This window comes from Microtus pennsylvanicus, chromosome 3 (genome assembly GCF_037038515.1).
Source record: "Microtus pennsylvanicus isolate mMicPen1 chromosome 3, mMicPen1.hap1, whole genome shotgun sequence".
Classification (NCBI taxonomy): Eukaryota; Metazoa; Chordata; class Mammalia; order Rodentia; family Cricetidae; genus Microtus; species Microtus pennsylvanicus.
The window spans coordinates 97,712,344-97,725,221 of record NC_134581.1 but is presented as its reverse complement, the minus strand read 5'-3'; the positions used below and the strand labels follow the sequence as shown (position 1 = coordinate 97,725,221).

At 42.7% G+C, this 12,878-nt stretch overlaps 1 pseudogene; it reads left to right on the top strand.

Annotated features, from left to right (window-relative positions):
• Positions 1-2,430: 2,430 nt before the first annotated feature.
• On the top strand, positions 2,431-7,336 carry LOC142846820 (protein maelstrom homolog pseudogene; annotated as a pseudogene).
• The last annotated feature ends 5,542 nt before the right edge of the window (positions 7,337-12,878 follow it).

Sequence of the window (12,878 nt, the reverse complement as noted above, 5' to 3'; positions counted from 1 at the left end):
GATGGCTAAAGGTGTATCATGTTGGGAGATTATGGCAGAGCCAAACCACTCAGCCCAGGGCCATGAAGCAGAAAAGATGAGGAAGTACCTGTCATTCCACCATACTTCTAGGAAATCCCTAGTAACCTGAAGACAGAGCCCTACCTCTTAAAGGTTTTACTGCCTTTAATACATAGCCATTGGCTGAATCTTGGGGGACTTATCCATACCACTGGATTTATTCTTCAAACACTGCCCAACCTCTTTTTAAAAAGTTTTTATTAACATAATTAACATACATTCATTAAATATATATTAATGATTTTCATGATGACATATTTGTACATATATGTAATGCATTTTAATTATTTATTACCCTCTTGTGTTCCCTTCCCATTCTATTCTTTCCCTTCCTCTTCATATCTCCCCATTTCTACTTTCATGGAGCTTTCTTTCTTTCCTTCTTTTTTCCTTTTTTGTTTGTTCGTTTGTTTGTTTTGTGACCTAATGAGTTTAGTTAAGATTACTTGCAGGGAAATGACTTTATTTTGCTACTTTTGTTTTTGTTTTTGTTTTTGTTTTTTGAGACAGGGTTTCTCTGAAGCTTTTGGAGCCTGGAACTAGAACTTGTAGACCAGGCTGGCCTCGAACTCACAGAGATCCACCTGCCTCTGCCTCCCAAGTATGGGATTAAAGGTGTGCGCCACCAATGCCTGGCTTTTATTTTGCTATCTTATTTTCTTCTGTTTTGCTTTGAGCCAGAATCTTATGTAGTCCAGGGTGGCCTCTAACTCCCCATGTAGCTGAGGCTAACCATGAAGTTCTGATCCTCCTTCCCCTGCCTCCCAGATGCTAGGATTATAGGGTGTACACTAAGCTTGTGTCTGTGAGGATGTCATGGCAGATGTGTTGTTGTCAAAGAAGAAATCGCAGAATTGGTTTTCTCTTTTTGCCTTACATGGGTTTGGGGGAGGGATTTGGGGTCATGAATGTTGCACAGAAATCATCTTTACTGAGTCATTTCCTCATCTCCTGCTCTGATTTTTTAAATATAATCATTTATAACTATATATTTTCCCCCACTAAGAACAGGACTGTCTCAGCTGTACCCCAGAGGTTCTGATACGGTATATTTTCATTTTTTTTGACTCCAGAAATTTAAAGATTTCCTCTTTTGCTGAGTGTGGTGGCAGACCTCTTTAATCCCAGTACTTGTGAGGCAGACATAGGTGGATCTTGTTTTTGTACTGAGGCTTGCTTTGTGGCCTATACTGTGAACAACCTTACAGGAGGTTCCATGTTCCACTGAGAAGAACATATATTCCCTCTCTGTTGGGTAGAAAATTCTCTGATATTTGTTAATTTTTATTTGTCTGTGATGAAATTTAGGTGTTTCTCTGCTGACTTTTGATTCAAAACTCATCTGTCTTCGTTATGGTTTCTATTCCTGTGAAGAGACACTATGACCATGGCCATGGCATCTCTGATAAAGGAAAACATTTTATTGGGATGGCTTACAGTTTCAGAGGTTTAGTCTATTATCATCATGGCAGGTCATGTAAATGTGCAGGCAGACATCATGCTGTAGAGGGGCTGAGAGCTCTATATCTTGATCTGCAGGCAACAGGAAGTGAAGTGTATCCGCACTGAGCACATCTTAAGCAAAATAGACCTCAAAGCCCACCTCTGTAATGACACACTTCCTCCAACAAGGCCATACCTATTCCAACAAGGCCATACCTCCTAATAGTGCCACTCCCTATGAATTTATGGAGACCAATTATCTTCAAACTACCACATTCCACTCCCTGACCCCCATAAACTTGTTTTTTTTTAAAGTATTTATTTATTTGTTATGTATACAATAGTCTATCCGTGTGCATGCCTGCAGGCCAGAAGAGGGCACCAGACCCCACCACAGATGGTTGTGAGCCACCATGTGGTGGCCGGGAATTGAACTCAGGACCTCTGGAAGAGCAGGCAATGCTCCCAACCTCTGAGCCATCTCTCCAGCCCCCCCCCCATAAACTTGTAACATGCAAAATACATTTAGTCTAACCTCAAGAGTTATTGTTGTAATTAAAAAAAAAGTGTGAGAGAGAAAGATGCCATGCAACAGAGCTCAGGTGGAGAGATTTTTTTTTTAATTAGGGGAAAGGGAACATATAAAGAGGGGAGGGGAGGGGGAAACTGGCCTCTGGGAACAGGAGCAGCAGAAGAGAAGAGAAGAGAAGAGAAGAGAAGAGAAGAGAAGAGAAGAGAGAAGAAGGGAGGGACAGAGGGAGGGAGAGAAAGACAGGCAGAGAAGTAGAGAAAGGGAGAGAGGGAGGGAGGGAGGAAAGAGGGAGGGAGGGAGAAGGAAGGAGATGGATAGGAGGTAGGCAGCGCCCTTTTATAAGGGAACACAGTGAATGTGCACAGGAGATGCTCTTAGTGGCTGCAGCTGAGGACATGGCCTGTCAGAACCCCAACAAGCCAGTACAGATGCCTGAATGCTAATACTCCTCCTTTTTATTTATTATAAAAAGGCGAGGAGTTAGAAATGGGTAGCAGGTGAGGCGGGGATGAGAACACCATGTTCTCAAGACTACTTCCTGTTGACCTGGGGGGCGTCATTAATCTTTGGGGGATCTGGGAAAGCTGGGGTGCTACCATGTCCTGAAATATCTGGCTGTTTCACTTCACTGTCCAGGGTCTGTGGAACCATCAGGTGCCACTTAGACTTGGCAAAATGCTGTTTGAGGAGGATACAAGTCGACTCCCTAGAGCTTACAGCACCTGATCCTTTCCCATCACCACAGCGTCACCAGGACATTTGATAGTCTTGGGCCTCCAGCTTGTGGCCTATAGCTGGTCGTCCTGCAACAATAGCTGATTAGGAGGGGTCAGCAGGTCTAAAAATCATCCCAATGGGAGCAAGGAGGTATAGACCACGGCACAGTTCCCATGAACGAGGCAGAGAAGTGAGAACCAAGGGTCTGCAATTCCTAGTGTCCCAGGAATCAGAGAGGGTCAGTTATGAGACAGGCACAAGCCACACACTGAGTTGTCACACAAAGGGGGGGAAGAGCTCTGATCCCAAGAGAGACACAATCACCTGGTAATAGGACTTTGAGAAAAGCCAGAAGGCGAGAAGAGGACTGTGCTGGAGAAAGGAAGCCTCACATCTTGGGCAATGGTCAGAGGCACTGGGATAGCCCCGCCAGAGACCCAGTTGCCAATACTGAATGGAAGGTGAAGCGGCCAGTGAAGGAGAAAGCAGACTTGTTGCAGCTAGACGAGCAGATCTGATGAGGGTGGGCAGGTGGGCAGGGTCCCGGCTCCCTTTCAGTGAGTTGTGCCATTGAGTAAACATGTCTCATGAAACAGAATTAATGTAAGAGGTTTATTGGGGGAGGGGGAAGCAAAAGGGTGATCTCTCCCTTCTATCGGGGATCATTGGCAGAATGTTACAAAGGTCCCATGAAGTATTAGGATATAGAGTTCCAGGAAGCAGATTTTTGGTAGGCGTATTTCCCATGAGTGAGGCAGAACGAGATCTAGTGGCCTTTTATCAAGCTAGGATCGAATGAGAAAGGCACAAGCCACCCTTGAGAGCCATCACTGGGAGGGGGAGGGGTTGTGTGTCACAGGGCAAAGCCCAAAGGACCCAAGGGCTCAAGAAGGGCACAGACCACTCAGTGAGTCATCACACAAAGGGTGGGGCCCAAGGGCTCTGAGCCCAAGAGAGTCGTGGTTGCCTGGTACCAGGACTTAATGAAGCCAAAGGCGAAATACCATGCTTAAGGGACAAATCCTCACTCGATAAATAGCCAGAGGTGGGAAAAGGGGGCTCACCAATCATGCCAGTTTTGGATGGAGAGACCTAGTGATCTGGAGAAGCAAGGCTGCCTGTCATATGTGGAATGTGGACTGGGTCCCAGGATCCTGGCGTGCTTCAAACTGTCTGCGGGAAAGAGGAAGCACGCGCTAGCAGAGCCTTTCCCAGTCAGGGAACCAGTGTTGTAATTTTTTTTTTTTAAAGTGGAGCTAGAAAGACACCATGCAACAGAGTTCATGTGAGTTTTTTTTTTTTAAATTTTATTAGAGGGAAGGGAAGCCAGATGGTGGTGGTGCACATGCCTTTAATCCCAGTACTCTGGAGGCAGAGCCAGGCAAATCTATGTGAATTTAAGGCAAACCGCGTCTACAAAGTGAGTTCCAGGACAGGCTTCAAAGCTACAGAGAGAAACTCTGTCTCGAAAAACCAAAAAAAAAAAAAAAAAAAAGTGAGATGAGCCTCTTGGGAAAGAAGCAGCAGAAGAGGAGAGAGAGAAGAGAGAGAGAGAGAGAGAGAGAGAGAGAGAGAGAGAGAGAGAGAGAGAGAGAGAGGCAGAAGCAGAGAGAGAGGAACAGATAGAGAAAGAGAGAGATGGGAGATGGGCAGGGCCCTTTTAAAAGAGAACTTAGTGAATGTACACAGAAGGTGCTTTTAGTGACTACAGCTGAGGACATTGCCTCTCAGAACCCCAAGGTCAAGCCAGAACAGATGCCTGAATGCTAATACCTATAGTCTATCACAGTCTCTCAATGTTTTTAAGTCCAAATTTCAAAGTTTCTTTTGAGATTCATGCAATCTCTTAACTGTAATCCCCTATAAAATCAAATTCAAAAAATAGATCTCATACTTCCAACATATAATGGCACAGGATATACATTACATTACCATTCCAAAACATAAGGAAGGAAGCATAGTAAGGAAATACTGGACCAAAGCGAGACCAACAACCAGCTTGGCAAACTCCATACTCTGCATTTCCATGTCAGATGTTAAAAGGCTCTTCAGATCTCCAACTCCTTTCAGCTTTGTTGATTGCAACACACTTCTCTCTCTTGGGCTGGTTCCACTCCCTGTTAGCAGCTCTCCTTAGCAGAGATCCCATGGCTTCTGCATCTCCAATGTCTTGGGGTCTCCAAGGCAACCCAGGCTTCCCTTTCACAGCTTCATGCAATGGCCTCTCTAGGCCTCCATTCAGGGTCACCCTTGACACATGACTGGCCTCTGTGGCTTTCCTTAGACACAGAGGCAAATTCCATTACCCCTTTCTTCTGTCCTTAAAGCCAGAACCATATAGCAAGAGCTGCCAAGTTCTGATGCATGCTGGGGCTGGAACATGGCCCCCTTGTTTTCTTACATTTTCACCAGTTTCTTGTTTCCCATGGCTTCCTTCACTGCCTAAACTTAGCTGTTCTAAAACTTGCTTTGTAGACTAGGTTTGCCTCAAACTCAGACTTATCAGCCTCTGCCTTCTTGTGCTGGGATTAAAGGTGTGCACCACCATACCCATCTCTAAGGTTTTCTTTAATTCTTTTTCACGAGTTGGAAATTTAGCTGAATGGGATCTTCTCTGAGGTCACCACTCCCTTTATTCCATTTTTTAAATAATTTATTTAACTTTATTTTATGTGCATTAACATGAAGGTATCAGATCCCCTGGAACTGGTGTTACAGTTATGAGCTGCCATGTGGGTGTTGGGAAATGAACCCAAGTCCTTTAGAAGAGTAACCAGTAATTTTAACTGCTGAGGCATCTCTCCAGTCCCTTATTCCATTTCTTAATCTGTTTATCCCCTTAAATACAGGATTTAGCACTGTTCTACTTACTGGTGCTCCTTTCCCCCTCAGATTGTATATTTTGTAATTTTCCTTGCTCAGCTTGCTCCTTTTCATTATAAATCTTCATTAGACTTAGCTCTAATAACCACACAAAAGAGTTTATACTAGGTTGTTTTGAGATTTCCTCTGTCAACAGAATTAATCTAAAACTCTTTAATTTAGCCATAGGCAGACTTTCCAGACATGGCAAAAAAATAGCCACATTCTTCACCAAAATGTCACAAGAATGATTTCTAGGCAACATACTAAAATTCTTCTCTGAAACTTCTTGAGCCAGGCCCCACAGTTCATCAAATCACCCCCAGCACCACTGTCTTCCATGCTCCTACTAGTGTGGCCCCTTAAACAGAATTTAAAGTCTCAAGGTCCATATTCCTTCAAACAAAAGCATGGTCAGGCCTATCACAGAAATACCCCATTTCTGCTACCAGCTTCTTTGGTTAAGGTTTCTATTGCTGTGAAGAGACACCACGACTATGATAGTTCTTATAAAAAACGTTTAATTGGGTGGCTTAGAGTTCCAGAGATTCAGTCCATTATCATCTTGGTGGGACATGGTGGCATGCAGGCAGACATGGTGCTGGGGAAGGAACTTGAGAATTCTACATCTTGATCTACAGGCAACAGGAAATGAACCGATCTAGGCATAGCTTGAGCATATGAGACCTCAAAGTGTGCTCCCATAGTGACATACTTCCTCCAACAAAGCCACAGCTCCTAATAGTGCCACTCCCTATATCATGGGGGCCAATTACATTCATACAACTGCAATCCATAACTAGGAAGATGGTTGGATAAAAATAGTTAACAGGAAGGTATTATAGTAGACTTCCACAGCTTTATCCATCTAGGTGAAATTCCACGAGGATTTCGATTCTATTGCCAGGCTGCAAGTGATTGTAGTCACAAGATTCCTATTTCAAACTTTGAATTCGGGCATGACCAAGCAACTGTGTTACAAAACCTTTATAAATTTATTCATCAAAACCCAGGGAATTGGCCACCTATTTACTGCAAGTCTGATGATAGAGCTAGAGTCAACTGGTGTTTGAAGCATATGGAGCGGGCATCAGAAATCAGGCAAGATCTAGAACTTCTCACTGTAGAAGACCTTGTAGTGGGAATCTACCAGCAAAAATTCCTCAAGGAACCTTCTAAGACCTGGGTTAGAAGCCTCCTAAATGTGGCCATGTGGGACTATTCTAGCAACACAAGGTGCAAGTGGCATGAAGAAAATTATATTCTTTTCTGTGCTTTAGCTGTTTGCAAGAAAAGCACGTACTGCATCAGTAATTCTCTAGCCACTCTGTTTGGAATCCAGCTCACTGGAGCTCATGTGCCGGCCACTACAAGACCATGAGGCCAGCAACAGTGTGATGCCCAAAATGGTTGTACTGGTTAGCCTTACCAGAAGCTAAGAGTTGAGAATTCAGGATTCTGTCATTTCAACTCTTACAAACAGGAACAAAGGTCAAACACATCCACTCGTACCCATCTGGGGTGAAAATTTCCGGCCCCAACAGCAGTGTTTGAGGAAGATGGATTCCCTGCCTGCTGGAGAGCATCTCCAGCTCCTCCAACAACATCCACAGATTCTCCAACTGTGAAACTTCATTCTCTACTTACATGTCCCAAAAAGATGGGTACAAATCTTTCTCTCTTTTTTTTATTAAGCAAGGAACACATGATAAAATTTTTTAAAAGATTTATTTATTTATTTATTGTGTACACAGTGTTCAGCCTCCTTGTATGCCTGCAGGACAGAAGAGGGCACCAGATCTCATTACAGATGGTTGTTAGCCACCATGTGGTTGCTGGGAATTGAACTCAGGACCTCCAGAAGATCAGTCAGTGCTCTTAACCTCTGAGCCATCTCTCCTGCCCTTCTTTTTTTTTAAAGATTTATTTATTTATTATGTATACAACATTGTGCCTCCATGTATGTCTGCACACCAGAGGAGGGTGCCAGATCTCATTACAGATGGTTGTGAGCCACCATGTGGTTGCTGGGAATTGGACTCAGGACCTCTGGAAGAGCAGCCAGTGCTCTTAACCACTGAGCCATCTCTCCAGTCCACCTCTCTTCCTTTTCTTAATGATGGTACTCTTTGCAATTTCTGGAAAAATAACAAGCCTAACTTCCTTTTTGACTACAGTCATATTAAGCAAACAGATCACATCAATAGTAAATGTCACTCCTCTAAAAATGACTTAATTTGTAAGGAAACTATTTCATAGATTAAAAATAATTGTGGTTGGATAAGAAATATAATTTTAAAAAATAGTAGTTAAAAGACTCCCCACAGGGGCCAGAAAGATGGCTCAGCAGTTAATGCTTGCTTCTTTTCTCAGGTCCCAACACTGATATTGGCTCACAAACACTCCAGGGATCCAATATCCTCTTCTGGCTTCCTGTGGCACACATACTCATCCATACTCATGTGTCATACACACAAATAATAATACAAATAAGGAAGAAAGGGCAAGAACACTACCAAACTCATTCTGTAAAGCTAGCATAATTCTGATACCCAAAGCAGATGATGACACAACAAACAAGCCCTACGAACCAGACTGTCTGATGAACATAGACGCAGAGTCTCCCAAATTACTTATAAAGTCAAGATTACGTTATGGTCATACACTATATATGGTTGCACATGCCTATAAACCTAGCACGTGACAGGAAGGGACAGGCAGATCTCTTGAGTACCAGCCACCAGGACTGCATAATGAAAGACTGTCTCAAAAAAAAGCAAAAAACAAAACAACAACCACAACAACAAAAACCCAGCCAAACAACCAAGCAAACATACAAACCAAACATACATCACAAGCAAGGTGGTTTCATGTAAGGGATTCAAGGTTGGTTCAATATATACAAATTTTAAAACTCACAAATCATCATAAACCACCAAATTAAAAGATTTAAAAACAAATTAAAATACTTAACAAATTAAAATATTTAAAAACCAAATTAAAAGATTAAAAATTTGGACCAGTCAAAGTAACAATGAGCAGCCTAGCCATAGCTGAGCTGGGAACCTTTGAGGCAAGGAAGGGTGGAGCTGCGGAGGCCGCTGGATGGTCTGCAGGTGGAGCTGTTCCAGCTGCAGGTCACTAAAGCAACACATCCACATCCAAGCTCTCTATGACCTGAGTTGTCACCAAACCCATGTCCTGACCATCATGAACCAAACACATAAACAAAGTCTTAGGAAATTCTACAAGGAAAGAAGTCAAGTCTCTAGACTTACAGCCCAGGAAGACAGAACCAACATCCTCCGCTGGCTGGTGGAGCACAGAGAGGGAGCAGAGTATAAGGCAGGAGCAGCAGCTGCATCTGCACAAACAGCCAAGGCTTCAGGTCTCCACAACAATAAATACCAAACATGCTGAAAAGAGAGACAGACATCCCATGATGATCTCAATGGACTCAGAAGAGGGACTTGACAAATTTCACATACATTGTGCCGGCTAGTTTTATGCCATCTTGACACTCAATAGAATCAGTTTGAAAGAGGGAATGTCATTTGGTTCTTCCTTTCTTTTTTCCCCTTCTGTCTAAGCCTTGACTAAGACTGCCTTTCTCATTCACAGAATCCAAAGACAATGCATATGTGGAGTCGGAAGACAACTTGTGGGTTCTATTCTTCTGCCATGTGGGTTCCAGATATTGAACTCAGAGCCTCAGGCTTGGCAGCAGGACCTTATTGAGCCATCTTGTTAGCCCGAGAAAGATGTTACTGAGATAAGGTCCCATGTTGGACCTTGTCCTCAAAGTTAGGATCCCATCACTTCTGTCTCCCAAGCATCACCTAGTCTGACTAGACTTTTGTTGTTGCTTTCTTCCTTCCTTCCTTCCTTCCTTCCTTCCTTCCTTCCTTCCTTCCTTCTTTTCTTTTTTCTTTCCTTTCTTCCTCTTTACCTCCCTCCCTCCTTCCCTCTCTGTCTCTCTCTCTCTCTGTCTCTCTACCCCTGAGACAGGATCTCTGTGTAAAATCCCTGGCTGTCCTGGAAGTAGTTCTGTAGACCAGGCTGGCCTCAAACTCACAGAGATCAGCCTGCCTCTGCTTCTTGAGTGCTGGGATTAAAGGCATGTGCCACCACTGACCAACTGTTATTTTCTTTGTTGGAGACTCTTGCAGCTCAGGATGGCCTCAAACTATGTAGAGGATAACTTTGGATTCCTAATCTTTTTACCTCCCAAGTGCTGGGATTATGAGTATATGCCACTACACCTGGCTTTAATTTTAATACAATCTTGATTTTTACAGCAATTTGAAAATGGAGGAAAAAGGAAAAAAGGAAGGGGATAGGGAATAAAGAAGGAGGGGTGAGAGGGAGAGCAAATTAGAGGAGTAAGTAGTAATTAAATCAGTCCTTTTATCTCAGTCTTAATGGTGGATGTAGAAACAGGTATACAAGTTTTCTCAGAAAGAAAGAATTGTTCATTGTTCTGGCAGTGTGTAAAAACAGTGCTGACTGCCGGGCGGTGGTGGTGCACGCCTTTAATCCCAGCACTCGGGAGGCAGAGGCAGGCGGATCTCTGTGAGTTCGAGGCCAGCCTGGTCTACAAGAGCTAGTTCCAGGACAGGAACCAAAAGCTACAGAGAAACCCTGTCTCGAAAAATCCAAAAAAAAAAAAAAAAAAAACAGTGCTGACTCAAAAGTAGAATGGGACAGCTGCAGATGCTGTGCCCAGTGCAGACACTGAGCAGGCAATGAATGAATCAATAATTAACAATGCACATGTACAGATTTGATGAAGATGAATAATTATATAGCTGGGATTGGTGAAAAGCAGCACTATTGTCTTAGAAAAACTCGTGTTCATGAATTTGTTAGCAAGTGCCTGGATAATAGATGTAAAACATAATTTTAAATTTTTGCATTATATTGACATATTTCTTCGTAGAGCACTTATTAAAGTTTTTTTAAAATAAGTGGGGCCCTGGTGATGCATGCCTTTAGTCCCAGCACTCAGGAGGCAGAGGCAGGAGGATCTCTGTGAGTTTGAAGCCAGCCTGGTCTACAGAGGGAGTTCCAGGACAGCCAGGACTGTTATACAAAGAAACCATGTCTCAAAAGCCCAAAAAGAAAAAAAAAGATTTTAAAAATAAAAACGACAAAAAATATTGGTAGGATGAACATAAAAATAAGGGTGAGGTTAAGATTATAATTGGTATAAGTACAAAGGCATCAAATTCACCAAATTCAGTTTTAGAATTGTCTTTTAAAAGAACAGTCTCACTGTATGTCTTCGGTTTACTCTGTAGATGAGCAAACTCACTGAGATCTACCTGTCCTTGCCTCCATAGTACTGAGATTAAAGGCATACCTCACCACACCTGGCCATATTTAAATTTAAAAAAAGATTTATTCATTTTATTCTATGTATATGAATATTTTGCCTGCATGCATTTATGTGTACCATGTGCCTGTGGAAGTCAGAAGGTGTTGGTGCCCCTAGAACTGGAGTTACAGATGGTTGTGGGTGCTGGAAATTGAACTCAGGTCCTCTGCAACAGCAAGTAGTGCTCCTAACCACTAAGCCATCTCTCCAACCCCAGTTTTAGAATTCTTAATGTTTTCATTTTTGATTTTGCTTTGAGATAGGGTGTCACTATGTAGCTCCGACTGGCATAGAACTCATTAGATCAAGCAGGCCAGAGATCTGCTTGCTTCTGTCTCTGAAGTGCTAGTATTAAAGGTGTGTGCCACCAATCCAAACCCCAAAATCCTTAAGACTGATGAACACTGAAGAGGAGGTATACTTTTAATATACATGTATGTATACTAAGTATGTATATATGTGTATGTATGCATGTGATATATATTCATATATGTAATGCATATCAGTATTTAAAATCTTCCCTACTAGTCAGTAAGGTTCTTCTATATTCTAAAAACATTAAGCCAGGTGCTTGTATATAAAACTCTGTGAAATGCATACATTTTAGTTATTTGAACTTGTAATGAAAGTGGGGTTGGGGTCATAGTGCAACGCTAGACTGCTTGCATAGTACCTACAAAGCTCTGAATTGGATAGTCAGCAGTGAAAAATAAAAAAGTTAGTGACATACAAAGAAAACTGACACTTGATTAAGCATGCTGGTAAACACATTCAGAGTAAACGCTGCATGAACTATGAGCTTATGACTTTATAAACCTTCTACCCTGTAGTAATAAGGGCGGCGGGGCTGCATCCCCAGCACCCCAGCCACCTGCTTGGCTAGCTTATGCCCCGAAATAACAACACACAAACTGTATTCATTTAAACACTGCTTGGCCCTTTAGCTCTCGCCCTTACAGGCTAATTCTCACATCCCGATCAACCCATCTCTAATAATCTGTGAGCACCGGTCTTACCGGGAAAGATTCAGCATGTCTAACCTGGCGGCTTGCTTCATCGCGTGTGTCTGCCCGGGAGCGGGGCATGGTGTCTCTCTCTGAGGTGTCTGCTCCCGAGAGGAGAGCTGTCGAGTCTGACCTTACTTCCTCTTCCTCCCAGCGTTCTGTTCTGTTTACTCCTCCCACCTATCTTCTAACCAATGAGGACCAAGCAGTTTCTTTTTATTTAACCAATGACCTTCCTCCATCATTTCCCCTTTTTCGGTTTAAACAACAAAAAAAAAGGCTTTAACTTTAACATAGCAAAATTACATATAACGAAACAGTTATCAAGTAAAAGTTACAATAATCTTTATCATAACTAAGGAAAACTATAACTATAACTAACTATTCTTAACTCCATCAAAGACTCCAGAAAGATACAACACTACCTAAGCAAACAAGAAAAAAGCAACTTTTAAAACTCTAGAAATGACAGAGACATCTCGCTGCCTGGACAGTCACCCAAAGTTCCTCTGTACCGTTGGGGCATCCATCTTCAGCCTTCAGGCCCATGGTATCCAGCAGACATTTCCATAAAGCAGGAAAATTCAAAGCCAGTTCAGTCACTATCTGTTGTGTCCTGCAGAATGTCTTGCAGACTCTTTCATGAATCAGGAACCCCGAAAGATCATCTCACCTTAGGCAAGTTCAGTAGTCCTCTCTCTGTGGGTTCTCTGTGTCCAGTTTATGCAATAGTCCAGGCAAGAGCAGTTTCTTGCCCAAATGGCTATCAAACTCCATAAGGTGCCTCTTCGATGCTCATCTTCCTCTTGAAGTAGATTGGTGCTGCCAGGAGCAGAGTGTCTCATTGTCATGAAAAGTCCTAAGTTATTAAAACATTAAATGT